Genomic DNA, 25,143 nt, shown 5'->3' on the forward strand with positions numbered 1-25,143 from the left:
AGCTGCCTTTAATATTTTTTCTTTCATTTTGATGTTGGAGAATTTGATGACTATGTGTCTTGCAGATGGTCTCTTGTATCATATCTCACAGGGGTTTTCCACCTTTCCTAAATTTAAATGTTGGCCTCTCTAGCAAGGTTGGGAAATTTTTCATTGATAATATCCTCAAATATGTTTTTTGAAGTTTCTTGCTTTCACTTATCTTTCAGAGATGCCAATGAGTTGTAAATTTGGTCTCTTTACATAATCTCATATTTCTCAGAGGTTTTGTTCATTCTTTTTTCTTTATTTTTGTCTGAGTAAATTTGAAGAACTTGTCTTCAAGCTCTATGAGTCTTTCCTCAGCTTGGTACATTCTGCTGTTAATACTTGCAATTTTGTTATGAAATTACTGTAGTGAGTTTTTCAGCTCTACCAAATCAGTTTGGTACAACGGTCATTTTTCTTTTAGCTCCTGTATCATTTTATTGTGTTCATTAGCTTCTTTGGCTTGGGTTTTGAATATCTCCTGAATTTCCATGATCTTCATTCCTATTCATATTCTGAATTCTATGTCTGTCATTTCAGTCATTTCAGCCTGGTTAAGAAGCATTGCTGGGAAGGTAGTGTTGTCATTTGGAGGTAAGAAGACACTGGCTTTTAGAGTTTTCAGAGTTCTTGCACTGGTTCTTTCTCATTTATGTGGACTAACATTCCTTTCATGTTTGAAGTTGCTGTCCTTTGGATGGGGTTTTTTGCTTTTATCTTCTTTGATGTCCTTGGATGTTTGATTGTGGTATAAGGTGGGTTCAGTCAATTGGGTTCATTTATGGAAGATTTTAGGGGGCCAAGACTCAGCTGAGCACTCCTGGGCTGCACGCTCTAACCCTGAGGGGCTAGTACTGAGCCCTTGGCTTTGTTCTCTGGCCCTTCAAGATTAGGAACCTGCTGTGCTGGAGAGGCTGATGTGTCTAATCCTCTGACTACAGCACTCCGATGGAAGATGCTAGCCAAAACACTTTGTTAGGGCAGTGGCAGCAGGTTCTGTGCTCATGTGCATATGCCAGAATCCACGGTGTTGCAGCAGAGTGCAAACACATCAACTGGGGCAGAGCATCAGTGGAAGCAGAACAGCAGCATCCATACACGCATTTGTACCAGTGGTGGTGGCGAAAAAAAAAAAAAGGTTACTTTAATTAAAGATAGTAACTAATGTAGATGATTGATTGTGTTGAGTACAGTACTTGAGAGTTACATGTATGAAAACAAGAAAATAGATGTGATTTTCTATTTATTTTTTAAGTTTTAAAAAGTTATGGTTCATTCAAATGATAGATAAATTATGGGTATTATTTTTAATCTACCAAGAAGATAATTATATTTAAAGCTATAAAGCTTTACTTTATTACCTATTTATATACTTTTATATCTGAATATGCCTAAATGCATTTAAAAAAGGTTTATTAAAAGAGCTTTTACTATTATTTTTAAATAAATAATGTACCAAAAGAAGAAAAATGGAACTTGGATTTTTTCTATAAAATGTCTATGTTATTTTATGCCCAAATTAGTAGAGGTTCCTTTTTGTCATTACATGATTATATTAACTCTCAGTGCTTTTAGCATAGTCTGAAATCATTTTTTTGAGATTCCCTTAGATAGCACTGACCTAGTTTTTTGTGCTCATTTTAAAAACCACGATGAAAGACCTAAATTCACTCTTAAAATATAAGCCATTGCCAGAAATTAAATTATCTCAGATGACTAAAATAATTACTTTTACCCTGGCCTGGAAGCTGGGAGAAATCAAAAGCAAATATTTACATAGACAGTAGATGATGGTAGATATATATAGATAGTAGTCCACTGATATGGTTTGGATTTGTGTCCCTGCCCCAATCTCATGTCAAATTGTAATCCCCAATGCTGGAGGAGGTCCCCAATGTTGGAGGAGGGACCTGGTTGGAGGCGATTGGATCATGCAGGCAGATTTTCCCCTTGTTGTTCTCATGATAGTGAGTTATCTCAAGATTTGGTTGTTTAAAAGTGTGTAACACCACCCCTCTTTGCTCTCTTCCTTCTTCTCCAGCCATGTAGGATGTGCCTGCTTCTCCCTCACCTTCCGCCTTGAGTGAAAGTTTCCTGAGGCCTCCCCAGCCATGCTTTCTATACAGCCTGAAGAGCCATGAGCCAATTAAACCTCTTTTCTTTATAAATTACCCAGTCTCAGGTAGTTCTTTATAGCAATGCTATAAAGAACAGTCCAGTACTTCCACCAATTTGGAAATCTAAAATACTTTGGAAACAAAAAAGTTTTTAACCTTGATTAAAAGCAAAAAAATAAAAATAAGGCAACCAATTGAAGTACTTTTAGGTGCTTTGTTGTTTTCAAAATAGTTATTATTAACTGTGAGAGGTAAGTTTCTGATTTAAAAAAAGGAAATGAAAAAAGTTAAGATACTCATCACACAATATAATATTTGGCTCTCAGGATATCCAACTGATAGCACCAAATAATTTAAAATGAATTTAGCAAAAATGTTTCATGACATTACCTATAATAACAAAGATAAGCTGGCAACAATATTAAATTATCATTGTTGGGGAAATTTTAGAGGTGTTTCAGAGCTTGTTCCAAAATATGTCCCACCTGCCAACAACGTAATTCTGGTAAAACTGGAGAGGTGAAATATGGACAGAAATCAACCTTCTGAGGGCCTATTAAACACCTTCAAAAGGACTTTATACAAATGCCTCCTGAAATAGGTTGTTAATAGGTTCTGGTTATTATTTGTTTATTCTCTGGACATTATTTGTTTATTAAAACTTTTCCTTGCTAGAGAGCTACTATCTTATTGACCACTCCCGTTTCCCAAAATGTTTAATTTCCTTTTCCAACCTGAGATACTCTCATTTATCTCTCTAATGACAGAGATGCCCATTTTACTAGTAACGTTATTAAGAAATTCTATAAATTTGGCCGTACGCGGTGGCTCACGCCTGTAATCCCAGCACTTTGGGAGGCCAAGGCGGGAGGATCACGAGGTCAGGAGATAGAGACCACCCTGACTAACACAGTGAAACCCCGTCTCTACCAAAAATACAAAAAATATTAGCCGGGCGTGCTGGCGGGTGCCTGTAGTCCCAGCTACTCAGGAGAATGGCTGAACCCGGGAGGCGGAGCTTGCAGTGAGCCGAGATCGCACCACTGCACTCCAGCCTCAGCGACAGAGCGAGACTCCATCTCAAAAAAAAAAAAAAAGAAAGAAAGAAATTCTATAAATTTTTGCCTTTTACCAGAATATTCGCTATTTTATCTACAGTTTTAGAAAAAATAGAAAGGACTAATAGAATTCTAAAACTGAAATTAAAAACACTCTCAGAAACCCTTGAATTATCATGTCCTAAAGTATTAAAATTACCTTTAATATACTAACAAAATTAACCTCCTCTGGGATCCACAAGTTATCTCCTCATAAAATAATAATGGTCCACACTACACATTTGATATTACAAGCAGATATAATTAATCACTTCAAGGGACTCATATGATACCTCCACCTTTATCATCAAGTACAAGCTACATTTTCAAAACAGTCACCTAAATAGCTTCTACATGATCTGCAGCCTTGAGAGTCAATTTCTTGGAAAAGACTACAGAAAACAGTGCCCTTGAGCCCTGATGAATATGATCTTATCAGATACTGTTAACAACTGACACAGCAATAAAACTCCAAGGTATAGATTCTTAGCTTCATCTTTCACAGGTCAAAAATATCTGTATTTTTTTTTCTCCAGACTACTAAACATTCATTACATCTAGAAATCATAAACTGAGAATTCTTAGGAATCCCCTGGAATCTACTGACTTCAGAAATAGACAGTTTCTGCCCAGGACAATGAAAAAAGATTAATTTTCTGATTCTTCAACATTTTTCCTTTCCCTCTACTACTAATCCGTCTTATTATTCCACTTTTGTATCCTTTAAAATACTAATGGGATCTCCCATATCATCATCCTATTACCTCCAACCACTATGATCTCCTACCACTTAAGAGAAAGCAAAACCCACTTACACATTTTTCACAGGCTATAGCTACTGCTCTGAATCTAACACTTTGCTGGACCTGTCATTCTTTATTTTACTCTCTAGACAAAAATTTAATAGCTGTTCTTTTAAATATTTCAAAAGACAAATTGCCCTTAACAAACCCCTCCTGCTACTTATGTTTTCCTCACATCATTAATCCCAAATTTAATCTTGTAAAAATTAAAGTTTGACCTCACATGGACAAAATGCTGAGGTCATTACAATCCTATAAGCAAGACCTAGTTTGTCAGAAATAGGTGCAAATGGTGAGATTTTTTAAAATTTAATTTATTATACTTAAAGTTCTGGGATACATGTGCAGAATGTGTAGGTTTGTTACATAGGTATACAGGTGCCATGGTGGTTTGCTGCACCCATCAACCCATCATCTACATTAGGTATTTCCCCTAATGTTATCCCTCTTCTAGCCCCCTATGCCCTGACAGGCCCTGGTGTGTGATGTTCCCCTCCCTGTGTCCATGTGTTCTCATTGTTCAACTCCCACCTATGAGTGAGAACATGTGGTGTTTGGTTTTCTGTTCTTGTGTTAGTTTGCTGAGAATGATGGTTTCCAGCTTCATCCATGTCCCTGCAAAGGACATAAATTCATCCTTTTTATGGCTGCATAGTATTCCATGGTTTATATGTGCCACATTTTCTTCATCCAGTCTATCACTGATAGGCATTTGAAATGGTTCCAAGTCTTTGCTATTGTGAACAGTGCCACAGTAAACATACATGTGCATGTGTCTTTATAGTAGAATGATTATAATCCTTTGGGGGTATACACCCAGTAAAGAGATTGCTGGGTCAAATGTTATTTCTGGTTCTAGATTTTTGAGGAATTGCTACACTGTCTCCACAATGGTTGAACTAATTTACCCTCTCATCAACAGTGTAAAAGCGTTCCTATTTGTCCACATCCTCTTCATCATCTGTTTTTTCCTGACTTTTTAATTATCGCCATTCTAACTGGCTTGAGATGGTATCTCATTGTGGTTTTGATTTGCATTTCTCTAATGACAAGTGATGATGAACTTTTTTTCATATGTTTGTTGGCTGCATAAATGTTCATTAGGAGAAGTGAACTTTTTGAGAGGTGTCTCTTTGAGAGGTGACACTTTTTGAGAAGTGTCTGTTCATATCCTTTGCCCACTTTTTGATGGGGTTGTTTGTTTTTTTTCTTGTAAATTTGTTCAAGTTCCTTGTAGATTCTGGATATTAACCCTTTGTCAGATGGATAGATTGCAAAAATTCTCTCCCATTCTGTACGTTGCCTGTTCACTCTGATGATAGATTCTTTTGCTGTACAGAAGCTCTTTCATTTAATTAGATCCCATTTGTCAATTTTGGCTTTTGTTGCCATTGCTTTTGGTATTTTAGTCATGAAGTCTTTGCCCATGCATATGTCCTGAATGATATTGCCTACATTTCCTTCTAGGGTTTTTATGGTTAGGTTTTTATGTTTAAGTCTTTAATCCATCTTGAGTTAATTTTTGTATAAGGTATAAGGAAGGGGTCCAGTTTCAGTTTTCTGCATATTCTAGCCAGTTTTGCCAATGCCATTTATTAAATAGGGTATCCTTTCCCCATTGCTTGTTTTTGTCAGGTTTGCTGATGATCACATGGTAGTAGATGTGTGGCATTATTTCTGAGGTCTCTGTTCTGTTCTATTGGTCTATATATCTGTTTTGGTACCAAGACCATGCTGTTTTGGTTACTGTAGCCTTGTAGTATAGTTTGAAGTCAGGCAGTGTGATGTATCCAGCTTTGTTCTTTTTGCTTAGGATTGTCTTGGCTATATGGGCTCTTTTATGGTTCCATATGAAATTTAAAGTAGTTTTTTCTAATTCTGTGAAGAAAGTAAATGGTAACTTGATGGAAATAGCATTGAATCTATAAATTACTTTGGGCAGTATGGACATTTCCATGATATTGATTCTTCCTATTCTTGAGCATAAAATGTTTTTCCATTTGTTTGTGTCCTCTCTTATTTCCTTGAACACTGGTTTGTAGTTCTCCTTGAAGAGGTCCTTCACGTCCCTTGCACGTTTTATTCATAGGTATTTTATTCTCTTTGCAGCAATTGTGAAGAGGAATTCACTCATGATTTGGCTCTCTGTTTGTCTATTATTGGTGTATAGGAATGCTTGTGATTTTTTCACATTGATTTTGTATCCTGAGACTTTGCTGAAGTTGCCTATCAGCTTAAGGAGATTTTGGGGCTGAGATGATGGGGTTTTCTAAATATACAATCATGTCATCTGCAAACAGACAATTTGACTTCCTCTCTTCCTATTTAAATACCCTTTATTTCTTTCTCTTGACTGATTGCCCTTGCCAGAACTTCCAATACTATTTTAAATAGGAGTGTTGAGAGAGGGCATCCTTGTCTTGTGCTGGTTTTCAAAGGGAATGCTTCCAGCTTTTGCCCATTCACTATGATATTGCCTGTGGGTTTGTCATAAATAGCTCTTATTATTTTGAGATATGTTCCATTGATACCTAGTTTATTGAAGGTTTTTAGCATGAAGGGTGATGAATTTTATTGAAGGCCTTTTCTGCATCTATTGAGATAATCACGTGGTTTTTGTCATTGGTTCTGTTTATGTGATGGATTATGTTTATTGATTTGCATATGTTGAATCAGCCTTGGATCCCAGGGATGAAGCCGAATTGATCATGGTGGATAAGATTTTTGACGTGCTGCTGCATTTGGCTTGCCAGTATTTTATTGAGGCTTTTCATATCAATGTTTATCAGGGATATTGGCCTGAAATTTTCTTTTCTTTTCTTTCTTTTTTTTTTTTTTTGTTATGTCTCTGCCAGGTTTTGGTATCAGGATGATGCTGGTCTGATAAAATGAGTTAGGGAAGAGTCCCTCTTATTCTATTGTTTGGAATAGCTTAAGAAGGAATGGTATCAGCTCCTCTTTGTACCTTTGGTAGAATTCGGCTGTGATTCCTTCTGGTCCTGGACTATATTTTGTTGGTAGGCTATTAATTACTGCCTCAATTTCAGACTTTGTTATTGGTGTATTCAGGGATTCGACTTCTTCCTCGTTTAGACTTGGGAGGGTGTAACACAGACTGAGATTATTCTGGCTCTGACTCAGTTTGTTCTCTTCAGACAAATAAGCTTTTTTTTTTTTTAACAAAAACTGCTTGATTTGAAATCTGCGCACATTGAGAGACACAAAATTCATTCTCTTCTATTATAACAAATGATATTTATGCTCTCAATACAAACTATGTTCCATTAGGATACTATATCTTACATGGATGTCAGGCTTACACCTGTCCACCACACACTAACTTATTCTGTGTATTAGCAGCAATTGTTAGAGATGTCTAGATACCTAAAACAGATTTCTACTCTGGGAGCCCAAAAACAAATCTAAATTCATTAACTGGGGTTATAATTGACAACTGTATAGCTTTGATTTCCTTTTAGCCTGCCAAGGGAGAGTTTGTGTTATAGCAAATACTTTTTTGTCGCATCTTTATAAGTACTAATGGCAAGTGGAACAGACTGTGAGCAGGATAAAAGAAAAAGCACCTGGCTTTCTAAAACAGACCATGCTGGATTTTGGGACGTGTTTTCAGTGACTGGGTGTCATATCATATCTACATGGCTTCAAGACCTGTTACAAGGACTAATAGTCATTTTGTTTCTGACAACTGCCTGTGTTACAGTTGTCTAATATATCTTATCCAGAATCTTAAACACTACTAAGCAGCCATAGTCATGTCTGATGGTTCAAAAATTAATTCCACAACAGATGGAGAAGAAAGATTCACCCCAGTTTAACTATAGATGACATTCATTGGATGTTCTTCTTATTTTATCAACAAAATATTGGTAATGATGAAAATCTGCATATCATGGATTAATATCCTGCATCCTGACTTCATGTGTCTTTGGCCATAAGGGGGAACTGAGAAAGAAAATAACCAAACCCTAGCATCCAGAACTAACCCGACATTCACAGCTATATCTCAAAATTATTAAAAACTAATCTGACATTATAACGAGGCCATTTTGTCCTCCTGTTGGGCATAAACAATCTCAAAGAACACAACCTCAGACAAGGCTACTCTGAGACCACAATAGAATGAAACAAAAAAAGGGCATTTCATAATTTTGTCTAAGCAAAGACCGAAACAAAGTCATAAAATTGTCACCACTTTCTAACAGCATCCAATCTAGGCAAACCCCCATTTCCTTCCACCCTCCTTTAAATCACCCAACAAAGCCCAAATCCTATAATAGGTTCTTTCTAACACCCTCTTACTGGGACATTCCCTGGCCCCTATAGTGTTTATCCTTCCTAACTGCAAGGAGTAATAAACCCTAGCATCACATAGTAGGTTCTCAATGAATATATGTTGAAAGAAAAAATCATACAATCTTCCTTCTTTTCCCACTTCCTTTACTCAAGAAGACCTTGGAGTTGCCAAATCCAGTGGCTTTTCTTAGATTAAATCCTCTTCAACCTAACGAAACCCATCACACTGTTGACTGCTCTCTTCCACCCTTCCTACTATCCATGATGCTACTCTTTCCAGGTCTCTTATCTTTCTAATTCCTTCGGTGCCTTCTCTTGTCATTCCTTAGATATTGGAAATTTATAAGATTCTACACACTCTGCTTGGAGGATTTTATTTATTCCTAGGGCTTCAGCTACCATGAATTTTGAGTGATTCCAAAATTTTTATTTCCTCCCAAGATCTTTCTTCTGCCTGCCCACTAACTCCACCTGGAGACACCAACCAACAACTGGAAAGCCATTATCCTCTTCACTTTTTTTTTTTTTTTTACAATACTTGCTTGGAATTCATGGCTTAAGAATTATATCCTTCTGTGCTGGAACATCCCTGCCTCTTACAACTCACATCAGTTAGATACCATTACCCAGTAAGGACCACCATCTAAAACATGATGTGCCACAGTCTGAATTTTGTTTTGGCTCAAGATAATTCTTTTTATAAACTCAATTCTGAAAAACAGAAATGCTGAAAATCAAACATTATCTGCAGTGGTAACAGTCTGACTTCTAAACTGCTATGTAATAGAAGAACAATAGACCTTGATATTTAAGGGAGAAATGCCCCAAAACCTTTATAAACTCCCAAATTATAAATACTTTTTTAAATTTTATTATTATTATATTTTAAGTTTTAGGGTACATGTGCACAACGTGCAGGTTTGTTACATATGTATACATGTGCCATGCTGGTGTGCTGTACCCATTAACTCGCCATTTAGCATTAGGTATATCTCCTAATGCTATCCCTCCCCCCTCCCCCCACCCCACAACAGTCCCCGGTGTGTGATGTTCCCCTTCCTGTGTCCATGTGTCCTCACTGTTCAATTCCCACCTATGAGTGAGAACATGTGGTGTTTGGTTTTTTGTCCTTGCGATAGTTTGCTGAGAATGATGATTTCCAGTTTCACCCGTGTCCCTACAAAGGACATGAACTCATCATTTTTTATGGCTGCATAGTATTCCATGGTGTATATGTGCCACATTTTCTTAATCCAGTCTATCATTGTTGGACATTTGGGTTGGTTCCAAGTCTTTGCTATTGTGAATAGTGCCACAATAAACATATATGTGCATGTGTCTTTACAGCAGCATGATTTATAATCCTTTGGGTGTATACCCAGTAATGGGATGGCTGGGTCAAATGGTATTTCCAGTTCTAGATCCCTGAGGAATCACCACATTAATTTCCACAATGGTTGAACTAGTTTATACTCCAACCAACAGTGTAAAAGTGTTCCTATTTCTCCACATCCTCTCCAGCACCTGTTGTTTCCTGACTTTTTAATGATTGCCATTCTAACTGGTGTGAGATGGTATCTCATTGTGGTTTTGATTTGCATTTATCTGATGGCCAGTGATGATGAGCATTTTTTCATGTGTTTTTTGGCTGCATAAATGTCTTCTTTTGAGAAGTGTCTGTTCATATCCTTCACCCACTTTTTGATGGGGTTGTTTGTTTGTTTCTTGTAAATTTGAGTTCATTGTAGATTCTGGATATTAGCCCTTTGTCAGATGAGTAGGTTGTGAAAATTTTCTCCCATTCTGTAGGTTGCCTGTTCACTCTGATGGTAGTTTCATTTGCTGTACAGAAGTTATTTAGTTTAATCAGATCCCATTTGTCAATTTTGGCTTTTGTTGCCATTGCTTTTGGTGTTTTAGACATGAAGTCCTTGCCCATTCCTATGTCCTGAATGGTAATGCCTAGGTTTTCTTCTAGGGCTTTTATGGTTTTAGGTCTAACATGTCAGTCTTTAATCCATCTTGAATTAATTTTTGTATAAGGTGTAAGGAAGGGATCCAGTTTCAGGTTTCTACATATGGCTAGCCAGTTTTCCCAGCACCATTTATTAAATAGGGAAGCCTTTCCCCATTTCTTGCTTTTGTCAGGTTTGTCAAAGATCAGATAGTTGTAGATATGCGGCATTATTTCTGAGGGCTCTGTTCTGTTCCATTGGTCTATATGTCTGTTTTGGTACCAGTACCATGCTGTTTTGGTTACTGTAGCCTTGTAGTATAGTTTGAAGTCAGGTAGCATGATGCCTCCAGCTTTGTTCTTTTGGCTTAGGATTGACTTGGCAATGAGGGCTCTTTTTTGGTTCCATATGAACTTTAAAGTAGTTTTTTTCCAATTCTGTGAAGAAAGTCATGGGTAGCTTGATGGGGATGGCATTGAATCTATAAATTACCTTGGGCAGTATGGCCATTTTCACGATATTGATTCTTCCTACCCATGAGCATGGAATGTTCTTCCATTTGTTTGTATCCTATTTTATTTCATTGAGCAGTGGTTTGTAGTTCTCCTTGAAGAGGTCCTTCGCATCCCTTGTAAGCTGGATTCCTAGGTATTTTATTCTCTTTGAAGCAATTGTGAATGGGAGTTCACTCACGATTTGGCTCTCTGTTTGTCTGTTATTGGCGTATAAGAATGCTTGTGATTTTTGTACATTGATTTTGTATCCTGAGACTTTGCTGAAGTTGCTTATCAGCTTAAGGAGATTTTGGGCTAAGACAATGGGATTTTCTAGATATACAATCATGTCATCTGCAAACAGGGACAACTTGACTTCCTCTTTTCCTAATTGAATACCCTTTATTTCCTTCTCCTACCTGATTGCCCTGGCCAGAACTTCCAACACTATGTTGAATAGGAGTGGTGAGAGAGGGCATCCCTGTCTTCTGCCAGTTTTCAAAAGGAATGTTTCCAGTTTTTGCCCATTCGGTATGATATTGGCTGTGGGTTTGTCATAGATAGCTCTTATTTTCACATAGTCCCATATTTCTTGGAGAACAAAGCCTCCAAGAAATATGGCACTATGTGAAAAGACCAAATCTACGTCTGATTGGTGTACCTGAAAGTGATGGGGAGAATGGAACCAAGCTGGAAAACACTCTGCAGGATATTATCCAGGAGAACTTCCCCAATCTAGCAAGGCAGGCCAACATTCACATTCAAGAAATACAGAGAACGCCACAAATATACTCCTCGAGAAGAGCAACTCCAAGACACATAATTGTCAGATTCACCAAAGTTGAAATGAAGGAAAAAATGTTAAGGGCAGCCAGAGAGAAAGGTCGGGTTACCCACAAAGGGAAGCCCATCAGACTAACAGCTGATCTCTCTGCAGAAACTCTACAAGCCAGAAGAGAGTGGGGGCCAATATTCAACATTCTTAAGGAAAAGAATTTTCAACCCAGAATTCCATATCCAGCCAAACTAACCTTCATAAATGAAGGAGAAATAAAATACTTTACAGACAAGCAAATGCTGAGAGATTTTATCACCACCAGGCCTGCCCTAAAAGAGCTCCTGAAGGAAGCACTAAACATGGAAAGGAACAACCAGTACCAGCCACTGTAAAAACATGCCAAATTGTAAAGACCATCAAGGCTAAGAAGAAACTGCATCAATTCTTGAGCAAAATAGCCAGCTGACATCATAGTTACAGGATCAGATTCACACATAATGATATTAACTTTGAATGTAAATGGGCTAAATGCTCCAATTAAAAGACACAGACTGGCAAATTGGATAAAGAGTCAAGACCCATCAGTGTGCTGTATTCAGGAAACCCATCTCACATGCAGAGACACATAGGCACAAAATAAAGGGATGGAGGAAGATCTACCAAGCAAATGGAAAACAGAAAAAGGCAGGGGTTGCAATCCTAGTCTCAGATAAAACCGACTTTCAAACAACAAAGATCAAAAGAGACGAAGGCCATTACATAATGGTAAAGGGATCAATCCAACAAGAGGAGCTAACTATCCTAAATATATATGCACCCAATACAGGAGCACCCAGATTCATAAAGCAAGTCCTTACTGACCTACAAGAGACTTAGATTCCCACACAATAATAATGGGAAACTTTAACACTCCACTGTGAACATTAGACAGATCAACGAGAAAGAAAGTTAACAAGGATACCCAGGAATTGAACTCAGCTCTGCACCAAGCGGACCTAATAGACATCTACAGAACTCTCCACCCCAAATCAACAGAATATACATTCTTTTCAGCACCACACCACACCTACTCCAAAATTGACCACATAGTTGAAAGTAAAGCACTCCTCAGCAAATGTAAAACAACAGAAATTATAACAAACGGTCCCTCAGACCACAGTGCAATCAAACAAGAACTCAGGATTAAGAAACTCACTCAAAACTGCTCAACTACATGGAAACTGAACAACCTGCTCCTGAATGACTACTGGGTACATAACGAAATGAAGGCAGAAATAAAGATGTTCTTTGAAACCAATGAGAACAAAGACACAACATACCAGAATCTCTGGGACGCATTCAAAGCAGTGTGTAGAGAGAAATTTATAGCACTAAATGCCCACAAGAGAAAGCAGGAAAGATCTAAAATGGACACCCTAACATCACAATTAAAAGAACTAGAAAAGCAAGAGCAAACACATTCAAAAGCTAGCAGAAGGCTAGAAATAACAAAAGATCAGAGCAGAACTGAAGGAAATAGAGACACAAAAAACCCTTCAAAAAATTAATGAATCCAGGAGCCGGTTTTTTGAAAAGATCAACAAAATTGATAGACCACTAGCAAGACTAATAAAGAAGAAAAGAGAGAAGAATCAAATAGACACAATAAAAAATGATAAAGGGGATATCACTACTGATCCCACAGAAATACAAACTACCATCAGAGAATACTATAAACACCACTATGCAAATAAACTAGAAATCTAGAAGAAATGGATAAATTCCTCGACACATACATCCTCCCAAGACTAAACCAGGAAGAAGTTGAATCTCTGAATAGACCAATAACAGGCTCTGAAATTGAGGCAATAATCAATAACTTACCAACCAAAAAAAGTCCAGGACCAGATGGATTCACAGCCGAATTCTACCAGAGGTACAAGGAGGAGCTGGTACCATTCCTTCTGAAACTATTCCAATCAATAGAAAAAGAGGGAACCCTCCCTAACTCATTTTATGAGGCCAGCATCATCCTGATACCAAAACCTGGCAGAGACACAACAAAAAAAGAGAATTTTAGACCAATATCCTTGATGAACATTGATGCAAAAATCCTCAATAACGTACTGGCAAACTGAATCTGGCAACACATCAAAAAGCTCATCCACCATGATCAAGTGGGCTTCATCCCTGGGATGCAAGGCTGGTTCAACATACACAAATCAATAAATGTAATCCAGCATATAAACAGAACCAAAGACAAAAACCACATGATTATCTCAATAGATGCAGAAAAGGCCTTTGACAAAATTCAGCAACTCTTCATGCCAAAAACTCTCAATAAATTAGGTATCAATGGGACATATCCCAAATTATCAATACTAAGATGTAATATAAGATGCAAAAGAAAAAGCACCCATCGATCACTTGCTATGTGCCTGGCGTGGTGTCAAAATCTTCTATACGCACCATCTTCTTTAATCTTCATAACAACCCTATGAATCCCTAGAATCAGTGGAACTACTTCTTAACCCTAGAGAGGTTAAGAAACTTACCCAAGGTTATATAGATAGAAAGTAGTGAAACCAGTATTTAAACCCAAGCTGTCTTGGAGGAGGCAATGATCTTTTAAACAGAATAAAAAACGTGTTAGCCATTAAAAAAAATACATTAGAGCATGTTACGATTAAGGAATTCTGTTCATTAAAAGAGATCAACAATCATTACATATTTTTTGCTTGTATCAAAATATTACATGTACCTCATAAATATATACAACAATTATGTATCGTTCTTCTATTACATATAGCAGTTTAGAAGTCAGACTGTTACCACTGCAGATAATGTTTGATTTTCAGCATTTCTATAAAATTTCCATAAAAATTAAAAATTTTCTTAAAACAAATTAAAGATATCAATAAGTAAAAAAGTATATATTTGCAATGCATATATTTGACAAAAGATTCATATCCAGAATACATAAAGAGCCCTTACAAATCAATGACAAAAGACATCTAAAAGACAAACAAAAGAAGATGTACAATGGCCAGTCAACATATATTGAAAAGATTCTCAGTTTCATTAGTCATCAGAGAAATGCAAAAGGAAACCATAATGAGAGGTCACCGCATGATCACCACATTGGCTAAAATAAAAAATACCAAAATGCCAAGTGTTGGTGAGAATTTAGAGCAACTAGAACACTCATACACTGCTGGTGGAAATGCAAAGTGGTACAACCACTTTGAAAAAGTGTTTGGCAACAACTATTATATTTGAATATATGCACACAAAATGACCCAGCAGTTTCATTCCTAAATATATAACAATAGAAATACATGCATGTTCACTACAAAGAATATAAAGAAATGGTTATAGCAGCATTATTCATAATTGCCAATAATTGCAAACTAATAACCATGAATAGTAGAATGAATTCAATAAATAAATTGTGGTATATTTACACAATGTAATACTATACAGCAATGAGAGTTAACCAACAACAACTATTGCAACAATACGAATGGATATCACAAACATAATGTTGAGTGAAAATAATCATGAAGAGTAGATATGGTGTGATTTCATTTATATAAGTTACAAAACCAAGCAAAAGTAATCTGTGATGTTAGAAGTAAGGATAATAGTTTCTACTAGAGGGGGTGTGGTTACTGGAAGGGATCCTGGGGGTGGTCCTTCTGGTGGTGCTGCTAATGTTCTGTCTCTTGATCTGAGTGCTATTGCATGGGTGTATTCATTCTGTGAAATTCAGTGAGCTCTGCACATATGATTTGTGCATTTTTCAGTATGCATGCTATATTTCAATAAAAACAAAACAAGACAAAAAAACAAGTAGTCTTCCTCTACACACCACACACTTAACCACAACACCATTCTTCCAATAAATAGAAAATGACAGAGCCAAGCTGAAATGCAGGTGCTGATCTTGCTCATTAGTAAGTAACTAATGCCAACACACCACATTTTAGTTATTTTCCTTTTTGATAGTGACAAATGACTGCATATCACTGCAAATAGCTGAACTCTGGTTGTTGAATTTTCAAAACCAAGAGTCTTATCCCAGCCATCTGGTTAATGAGGCAGGGGTGCTGGCTTTTCTGAAACCCAAAGTAATTGTGACTATTCAATTCCAGTGACACATTGCTTGGCAGGGGCAGGAGGGAAGAGGTAGTCTGAGCTAGACATGGTTCTCCATAGAAATAGAAAGTGAAGATTGTAGAGATTCTGTAACAAGTCAACTGACTTAAAGTAGAACACAGAGAAACTTCCTTGAAGTTCATCTCCCTTGGTGGGTGGAACTCTCTTCACAGCACTTGGAGGGAGATAGATGTTAAATAAATAATCACAAAATTGAAAGCACAATTACAGATTATGAAAAGCATTATTAAGTAAATAATAGCATGATAGATCACAATGAGGAAATTGCCTGGCTTAGTTTGGGGCCTCGAGGCAAGATTCTCTGGGAAATTCACATTTAACCAGACAGCTGAAAGATAAGAAGTGACACATGCAAAGAAATAGAGGGAAAGTGTCCAAGTCAAAAGGATGTGTGCTAAGATCTTGAGAGGGAAACAGGAGAATAGGATGTTTGGGGAAAAGGAAGAAGGCCGGTGTAGCAGGAGTTTGAGTATGAGGAAAATAAGGTCGTGAGATGAGTTTAGAGAGATAATCTCTGGAGATAGTGCAGAATTTTGTAGGCCATCTTAAGGGATTTGGATTTCAAGTGAAATGGGAAACCATTAAAAGATTTAAACAGGGGAGTGGTATGATCTGATTTACATTTTTAAAAGGTCAATCTGGTTGCCCTGTGGTGAGTTTATAATAGGATGAGATGAGAGAAAATGAAGAGACCAGTTAGGAGGCTATTAAAATAGTTCAGGAAAGAGATGGTGATTGCTTAGGCTTAAATGATAGCCATGGGAAGGACAGAGTGCACATTTTTTAAATAGACTTTGCGTGAAAAAAAGTGGTGAATGAGAGAGAGGAAAATGTCCAAATGGTCTCCAGGGCTCTTGGAATGAACCATTAGGTTGATGGAGCTACCATTTCCTGAGATAATAAAGATAAAGGAAGAGTAGATTTGGGCTAGGAGAGTAAAGAATAAATCAAGAGCTTAGTTTTGAATATGCTGAGTTTGAGATGTCAGGGAGACAATGAGATGGAGATGTCAAGCAGGTAGTTGAATTAGTATAGCTGAAGCTCAGAAGATAAGAATGAGCTAGAGAGAGAAATTGGAGAGTTTGTTGCGGGAAGTCAGGGACCCCAAATGGAGGGACCGGCTGAAGCCATGGCAGAAGAATGTGGATTGTGAAGATTTCATGGATATTTATTAGTTCCCCAAATTAATAATTTTGTAATTTCTTATGCCTGTCTTTACTACAATCTCTAAACATAAATTGTAAAGATTTCATGGACACTTATCACTTCCCCAATCAATACCCTTGTTATTTCCTATGCCTGTCTTTACTTTAATCTCTTAATCCTGTCAGCTGAGGAGGATGTATATTGCCTCAGGACCCTGTAATAATTGCATTAACTGCACAAATTGTACAGCATGTGTGTTTGAGCAATATGAAATGTGGGCACCTTGAAAAAAGAACAGGATAATAGCAATTGTTCAGGGAATAAGGGAGATAACCTTAAACTCTGACCGCCGGTGAGCTGGGTGGAACAGAGCCATATTTCTCTTCTTTCAAAAGCAAATGGGAGAAATATCGCTGAATTCTTTTTCTCAGCATGGAACATCCCTGAGAAAGAGAATGCGCACCTGGGGGTGGGTCTCTAAACTGGCCCTCCTGGGCATGGTCATCTCTTATGGTCGAGACTGCAGGGGTGAAACAGACTCCAGTCTCCCATAGTGCTCCCAGGCTTATTAGGAAGAGGAAATTCCCGACTAATAAATTTTGGTCAGACCCGTTGATCTCAAAACTCTGTCTCCTGATAAGATGTTATCAATGACAATGGTGCCCAAAACTTCATTAGCAATTTTAATTTTGCCTCAGTCCTGTGGTCCTGTGATCTCGCCCTGCCTCCACTTGCCTTGTGATATTCTATTACCTTGTAAAGTACTTGATGTCTGTGACCCACACCTATTCACACACTCCCTCCCCTTTTGAAACTCCCTAATAAAATCTTGCTGGTTTTTGTGGCTTGTGGGGCATCACAGAACCTACTGACATGTGATGTCTCCCCCGGATGCCCAGCTTTAAAATTTCTCTCTTTTGTACTCTGTCCCTTTATTTCTCAAGCTGGCCGACGCTTAGGGAAAATAGAAAAGAACCTACACGAATAATGGGGTAGGATCCCCGATAAGAGTTGTTGGCAAAAAAAAGGGCTGTTTAAAGCCATGAGTGTGTAAGAAGTCCTTGGGAAGATTGTTTATAGAAGAGGTAGAAGGGGCCCAGAATTGAGCCCTGAGGAAAGTTCAATATTTTTGAAGTTACAAAGAGAAAAAGGAATCAAGCTTCAGAATCAGGAGGCAGAGCAAGATGGTAGAATAGAAGGCTCTACCGATCTTCACAACAAGAAGGACACAAATTTAACAAGTATCTACACAAAAAAAGCACCTTCATGAGAACCAAAAATCAGGTGAGCACTCATAGTATAGTACCTCGTTTTAACTTCATATCACTGAAAGAGGCACTGAAGAGACAGATAAAAAGGTCTTGAATTGCTGGCGCCACCCCTGACAGAAGCAGCATGATGCAGAGAGCATTTCTGTGTGCTGGAGGAGAGAGAGCACAGCAATTGTGAGGCATTCAACTCAGTGCTGTCCTGTTAGAGCAGAAAGGAAAACTGGACCAAACTCAGCTGATGCCCACACGTGAAGGGAGCATTTAAAGCAACCCTAGCCAGAGGGGAATTGCCAATCCCAGTGGTCAGAACTCAAGTTCCCACAAACCTTGCCACTGAGGGTTAAAGTGCTCTAGATCTCTAAATAAACATGAAAGGCAGTATAGGCTACAAGGACTGAAACTCTTAAGCAAGTCCTAGTGCTGAACTGGGCCCAGAGACAGTGGTCTGGAGGGGGCATACTAGGACACCAGCTGGGGTTGCTAAGAAAGTGCTGGCATCAATACAAAAATTAGTCAGGCATGGTGGTGCATGCCTGTAATCCCAGCTATTAAGGAGGCTAAGGCAGGAGAATTGCCTGAACCTGGGAGGCAGAGGATGCAGTGAGCTGAGATTGCGTGACTGCACTCCAGCCAGGGTGACAGAGGGAGACTCCAGCTAAAAAAAAAGAAAAGAAAAGAAAAGAAGAGAAAAGAAAGAAAGAAAGTGCTGGCATCACTGTCCTTTAACCCCAGGCTGCACAGCTCATGGCTCCAAAAGACTGCCCTTACTTCTGCTTGAGGAGAGGGAATAATGGGGAGAACTTTGTCTTGAATCAGATAGCAGCTTAGGCACAGCAGGATAGGGCACCAGTCAGAGTCCTGAAGTCCCCTTTCCAGACCCTGCCTCCCGGATGACATTTCTAGACATGCCCTCGGCCAGAAGGGAACTCACTGCCTTGAAGGGAAGAACCCAGTCCTGGCAGCATTCATCACCTGCTAACTGAAGAGCCCTTGGGCCCTGAATAACCAGCAGCACTACCCAGATACTAGGTTGAGGGCTTTGAGAGAGCCTCTGAGACTTGCTGGTTTCAGGTAAGACTCAGCACATTCTCAGCTCTGGTGACTACAGAGTGAAACTCCTTCTGCTTGAGAAAACTAGAGGGAAAAGTAAAGTGGACTTTGTCTTCCACCTTTGGTACAAACTTGGCCACAAGGGGGTAGAACATCAAACAGGTTCTTGTGGTCCCCGATTCCAGTACTTGACTTTGGCATGGCATTTCTGGACCTGTCTTGGGCCACAGGGGAGTCTACTGCCCTGAACGGTGAGTCTCAGGCCAGGCAACATTTCACCACAAGCTGACTTGGGAGCCCTTGGGCCTAAAGGGAGTATCAGCAGTAGTCTGGCAGTACTCCGCATGGCCATGTGGTGGCAGTGGCCGCAGGATGAGGCTCCTCTGCCTTTGCAGAGGGGAGAAAAAAGTGGGAAGAGCTGTGTCTTATTTGAGGGCCAGCTCAGTTGCAGTACAATAGAACACCAGGTAGATTTCTAAGGTTTTTGACTCTAGCCACTGACTGCCGGACAGCACCTCTGGACCCACCTGGGGCCTTGGGAACTTCATCACCCTGAAGGGAAGAACACAGGCCCGGCTAGTTTTGCCACCTGCTGGTGATAGAGCCCCAGGACTTTGAGCAAACATAGGTGGTAGCCAGGAAGTGGTAAGAGCAGGCCTTGGGCAAGACCCAGAGCTGTGCTGGCTTGAGATCTGACTTAGTGTATTCGTAGTGGTGGTGGTGACAGAGGTGCTTGTGTCACTTCAACCCCAAATTTAGAAGGCTCAGAACAGAGAGAAAGACTCCATTTGATTGGGAGAAAGTAAGGGAAGAGAACAAGAGTCTCTGCCTAGCAATCCAGAGAATTGCCCCAGATTGTTTCCAAGATCATCAAGGTGGTACCTCTATGAGTCTGCAAGAACCACAGCATTACTGAGCTTGGGGTGCCCCCTAAAGTAGATACAGCTTTTATCCCAATATCCAAGTCCTTTCAAATATCTAGGAGGATTTCCCAAGTAGGATCAAACTAACAGCAGATCTCTCTGAAGAATCCTTACAAGCCAGAAGAAAGCAGGGGCCAATATTCAACATTCTTAAAGAAAATAATTTTCAACCCAGAATTTCATATCCAGCCAAACGAAGCTTCATAAGCAAAGGAGAAATAAAATCCTTTACAGAAAAACAAATGCTGAGGGATTTTGTCACCACCAGGCCTGCCTTACAAGAGCTCCTGAAGGAAGCACTAAATATGGAAAAGAAAAACCAGTAGCAGCCACTGCAAAAACACACCAAAATATAAAGACCAATGACACTATGAAGAAACCGCATCAACTAATGTGCAAAATAACCAGATAGCATCATGATGACAGAATCAAATTCACACATAACAATATTAACCTTAAATGTAAATGGGCTAAATGCCCCAATTAAAAGACACAGACTGCCAAATTGGATAAAAAGTCAAGACCCATTGGTGTGCTACATTCAGGAGACCCATCTCACGTGCAAAGACACATAGGCTCAAAATAAAGGGAGGGAGGAATATTCACCCAGCAAATGGAAAGCAAATAAGAGCAGGGGTTGCAATCCTAGTCTCTGATAAAACAGACTTTAAACCAACAAAGATCAAAAAAGACAAAAATGGGCATTACATAGTGGTAAAGGGATCAATGCAACAAGAAGAGCTAACTATCCTAAATATACATGCACCCGATACAGGAGCACTCAGATTCATAAAACAACTTCTTAGAGACCTACAAAGAGACTTAGACTCCCACAAAATAATAGTGGGAGACTTTAACACCTCACTGTCAATATTAGACAGATCAACGAGGCAAAAAAGTAATAAAGATATTCAGGACTTGAACTCAGCTCTGGACCAAGTGGACCTAATAAACATCTATAGAACTCTCTGCCCCAAATCAACAGAATATACATTCTTCTCAGTGCCACATCACACTTATTCTAAAATCGACCACATAATTGGAAGTAAAACACTCCTCAGCAAATGTAAAACAACTGAAATCATAACAGTCTCTTAGACCACGGTGCAATCATATTAGAACTCAGGATTAAGAAACTCACTCAGAACCTCACAACTACGTGGAAATTAAATAACCCACTCCTGAATGACTACTGGGTAAATAACAAAATTAAGGCAGAAATAAATAAGTTATTTGAAACCAATGAGAAAAAAGAGACAACGTACCAGAATCTCTGGGACACAGCTAAAACAGTGTTAAAAGGGAAATTTATAGCACTAATGTGTGGGGCCAGATTTTCTTCATTTTCTTCAAACAAAACAGTATATCCTAGCAGATTGAATGCAGAAGCAGCTACAAGAATCTGGTTATTTTCTATTAAGCCCAACAATCGAGTTTTGAAAATTCAAAGATAATAACATTTATTTTACTATCTCGTATTTTTGAAAAATATAGATATTCTCCACAAAAAAATGTTTTATATGTTAACATATCATTGACCTATTATTGTTAATTGTTAATTAATTTTCAAAAAATTCTCAGTTTTAATTTGCAATTTGGGAGACATCAATAGATATAAACCACAAAAACAAAGGCTCTTTGAGGTCCTCAATCATTTTTAAGAGTTTAAAGTGGTCCTGAGACCAAAAAATTTGACAGCAGTTCCTCTACACTAACCATGTCACCTCTGGTTCTTAAGCACCAGTGGTCTACAAGCATTTAAAGCCCTTCAGAGACAGGCCTAAAGCTTCCTTTCAAGTCTCATCTCCTATCACTTCTCTCCGTGTACCCTACTTGTCAGCTACATCTGCATTAGTTGATTTGCTAATCCTTCAACCTGCCAAGCCCATCCTAACCTCTATACCTAGCCTATTTGGTCCTATAAACATCACATTGTCTCTGGAGTCTTTCTTCCTGTTTGGCAAATTTAGTTGATCTCTTCTTCTTTTTCTGAAATGCAGTCTATGAGGTTGAGTTCAGAATGGCCATTAGCTCCATTTTTTAAGTAAATAAACTGAGGTCCAGAGAAAGAAAGAGACTCAACTAATTCCCATAGCAAGTGAGCAGCAGAGCTAGTGTCTAAATTCCCAGCATTATTTTTATACTTCCACTGCAGAGACTCAGAAAGTATTGGAGACACTGTAAGAAGGGGCACTTAATTGAGCTAAAACAAAGTTCTGGATTGGAACATTCTTGAAAGAAGTAACTCTTGACTTTGCCCGGGTATAAGAGCAGCCAAGCAATCCTTGCACATATTGACAGTAGATGAAAAGCAGCTCATGGGAAATATCCTTGTCCTTTTTTTGCTTCTGCAAATGGTAGAGTCTATCCCACTCCAGCCAGTCATTATTCTTAAACAGAATAGCCGAGGAGCCTTCAGGCACTCTGGAGGCCACCTGAAGAGTACTGTCCTCATTTGAAGAAGGCTGCTTGAGCTGATGTTTTGTGACACAACTGCCCACTGCCCCCACTGCCCTCAGTTGCCTCCCTAGGCTGGGATAAAAACTCCAGGCAAGGCCTTAAGCAGCATTCAGACATTGGTGGAAAAATGCAACTGCCTGTTTCAGAGCACTTTGCCTTTCCTGTAATTTGTCAAATGGTGGGTATTTGGATTTTTCTTTTCAGAGAAAACTGGTTTTAAAAGCTTTGGGGAAATGCTAAGAGACAGTTTCTGTGAGGCCTCCAAATGAAGCTAACTCTAAGGGATGCTGCTTGTGCCACAGCATCTGGCTGGTTAGAAAAGGCTGCTGTCAGGGACAGAGGCCTAAGGGATATTGATGAAAATTTAATGGATGTCTGGAAATCTTGAAAACACTGCTCCACAGGAAAGCTTTTAGAATAGGGATGATCAGTTCAGTGTATCCCACGTTATTGGGGCACACCTGAGTCAAATCCTGTAATAAGGGCTTGGAACACAGAGTTGAATAAAACTCGGCTCCTTCCCAATAAATTCATGGCCTCTTCAGAAAAACAAGCAGAAATACACACAGATGCAACACAGTGTTACCAATGCTAGAATAAGTATGACTAGGGAAGGAGTGATCACAATGAAATGGAGAAGGTTTTCTTAGGGCCATGATATATGAGCAAGCCCTTAATGTGAACAGGTGCTCATCTGTTCACAGGTCACTACAGGTTTCGGGAACCAAATATGAAAAGGATGGCAGTAGAAAAGATGAAAATATTGGTCATTTTCTGGCTATCATCCCCACCCCCAGATCCATTCCCTACCCTTCTCTTCCCTGCTCTGTTTCCCAGCAAGCTGACCTTGTAGACTGTATCAACTGGCTGCCCTTGTCTGCTGGCTTCTGGCTGGGTTTGGCTATTGGGAGGCACTGGCATATCAGAGTGGGAGGAGAGGACGGTCCTGGTATTTCTTTCCTACTCCTTCTCTGCTTTGGGCCTCATTTCTGGCACTTACTGGAATCTTCCCTGGCTACAGCTCTTAATAGAGACTTCTTCACAGTTTCAGCTCTCACTGAGCTCTGGTAATACTATCCCATGCCTTTACCCCTCCAAACCAAGGGTGTAATGACTTCTTGCTATTATTAGACATTGAGTGCTTCATCGTCTCTTGTTGGTACCTTTAATCCTGCCCAAACTTCTGAAAATTGTCAATTTTATTTCCCACAAGGACCTTTATAAACATAAATTATAACATCCACAGGTCCAGTTTTCACAGAATGTAAAGTATGTGGCTGTGGATGAGGTGATGAGGTACAGGAAGGAGATGAGACAAGGGCTGCATAGCAAAGCGTCTTATATGACCCTTCATATGAAAAACCTTGTATAAGTTGGTCATGAGTAGCCTCTACAAATCGATTTTGTTGGAAGAGGAGAACTCCTGAAGGTGTGTTTGTCTTCCGTATAGATGATGTTCAAATTAATAGCTACCATTTTTGAACATTTATTATGTGTTAGATACCTTATCTTCATTATTTCATTGAATTCTCACAACAGTCCTCGAAGATGAGCACTTATTCATATCAACTAACTGCACAAGTGAAAAAATGAAGGCTCAGAGAAGAAATTTGCCCACTTATCACTAATGAATAAAAGAGAGAGGATTTGAATCCATGTCTGTCTGAGTCAAGAACTTGGGTGTTTCACAATGCCCAGTTAGATGGTGAATCTGTATACATGACTTTTAGGTATCTTTCAGCTCTAGGATTCCATACATCTGTGAGATAAGAAGCCATCTCCAACTAAGTCCACCGGCCTGTCCATTAACAAAGGGTGATGGTGGCAGACTTGTGGCCAGAGGGCTCCTTCAGCAGTGCATGCAGGGATATAAATGAGACTTCTTGGCTGGGGACAATGCTGTCCTTTCGTGCAATTATACCTCCTACTGGCCATGTCTTCCCAACGGGTGGAGAAAGAACCATATGGCTGATTAATTCTGATAGAATTCCATCTTCAGAAGTGCCATCCCCATCAGTTCCTCGGGTAGAAATCTGGCACTCCAGTAGGACTGAATGCCACCCATAGTGCCAACTCATGCATGCTGAGCACTGGCACAAGCTAGGTTGACTTGGCCACTGAATCTAGACACTAATCATAGTTTGATACCAAGCCTAAGGAAAATAAAAAGAGTCACCAACTTTGTTTTTATTCTTTTTTTTGAGACGGAGTCTCGCTCTGTCGCCCAGGCTGGAGTGCAGTGGCACAATCTTGGCTCACTGCAAGCTCCACCTCCCGGGTTCAGGCCATTCTCCTGCCTCAGCCTCCTGAGTAGCTGGGACTACAGACGCCTGCCACCACGCCCGGCTAATTTTTTTGTATTTTTAGTAGAGACAGAGTTTCACTGTGTTAGCCAGGAAGGTCTCAATCTCCTGACCTCGTGATCCGCCCGCCTTGGAATCCCAAAGTGCTGGGATTACAGGCGTGAGCCACCGCTCCCGGCCATAAGAGTCACCAACTTTGAATACCTATTCCAGACAAGGCACTGAAGTATGTGTTATCACTGTCATA

The sequence above is a fragment of the Gorilla gorilla genome, chromosome X (assembly GCF_029281585.2).
Source record: "Gorilla gorilla gorilla isolate KB3781 chromosome X, NHGRI_mGorGor1-v2.1_pri, whole genome shotgun sequence".
In the NCBI taxonomy this organism is placed as follows: Eukaryota; Metazoa; Chordata; class Mammalia; order Primates; family Hominidae; genus Gorilla; species Gorilla gorilla.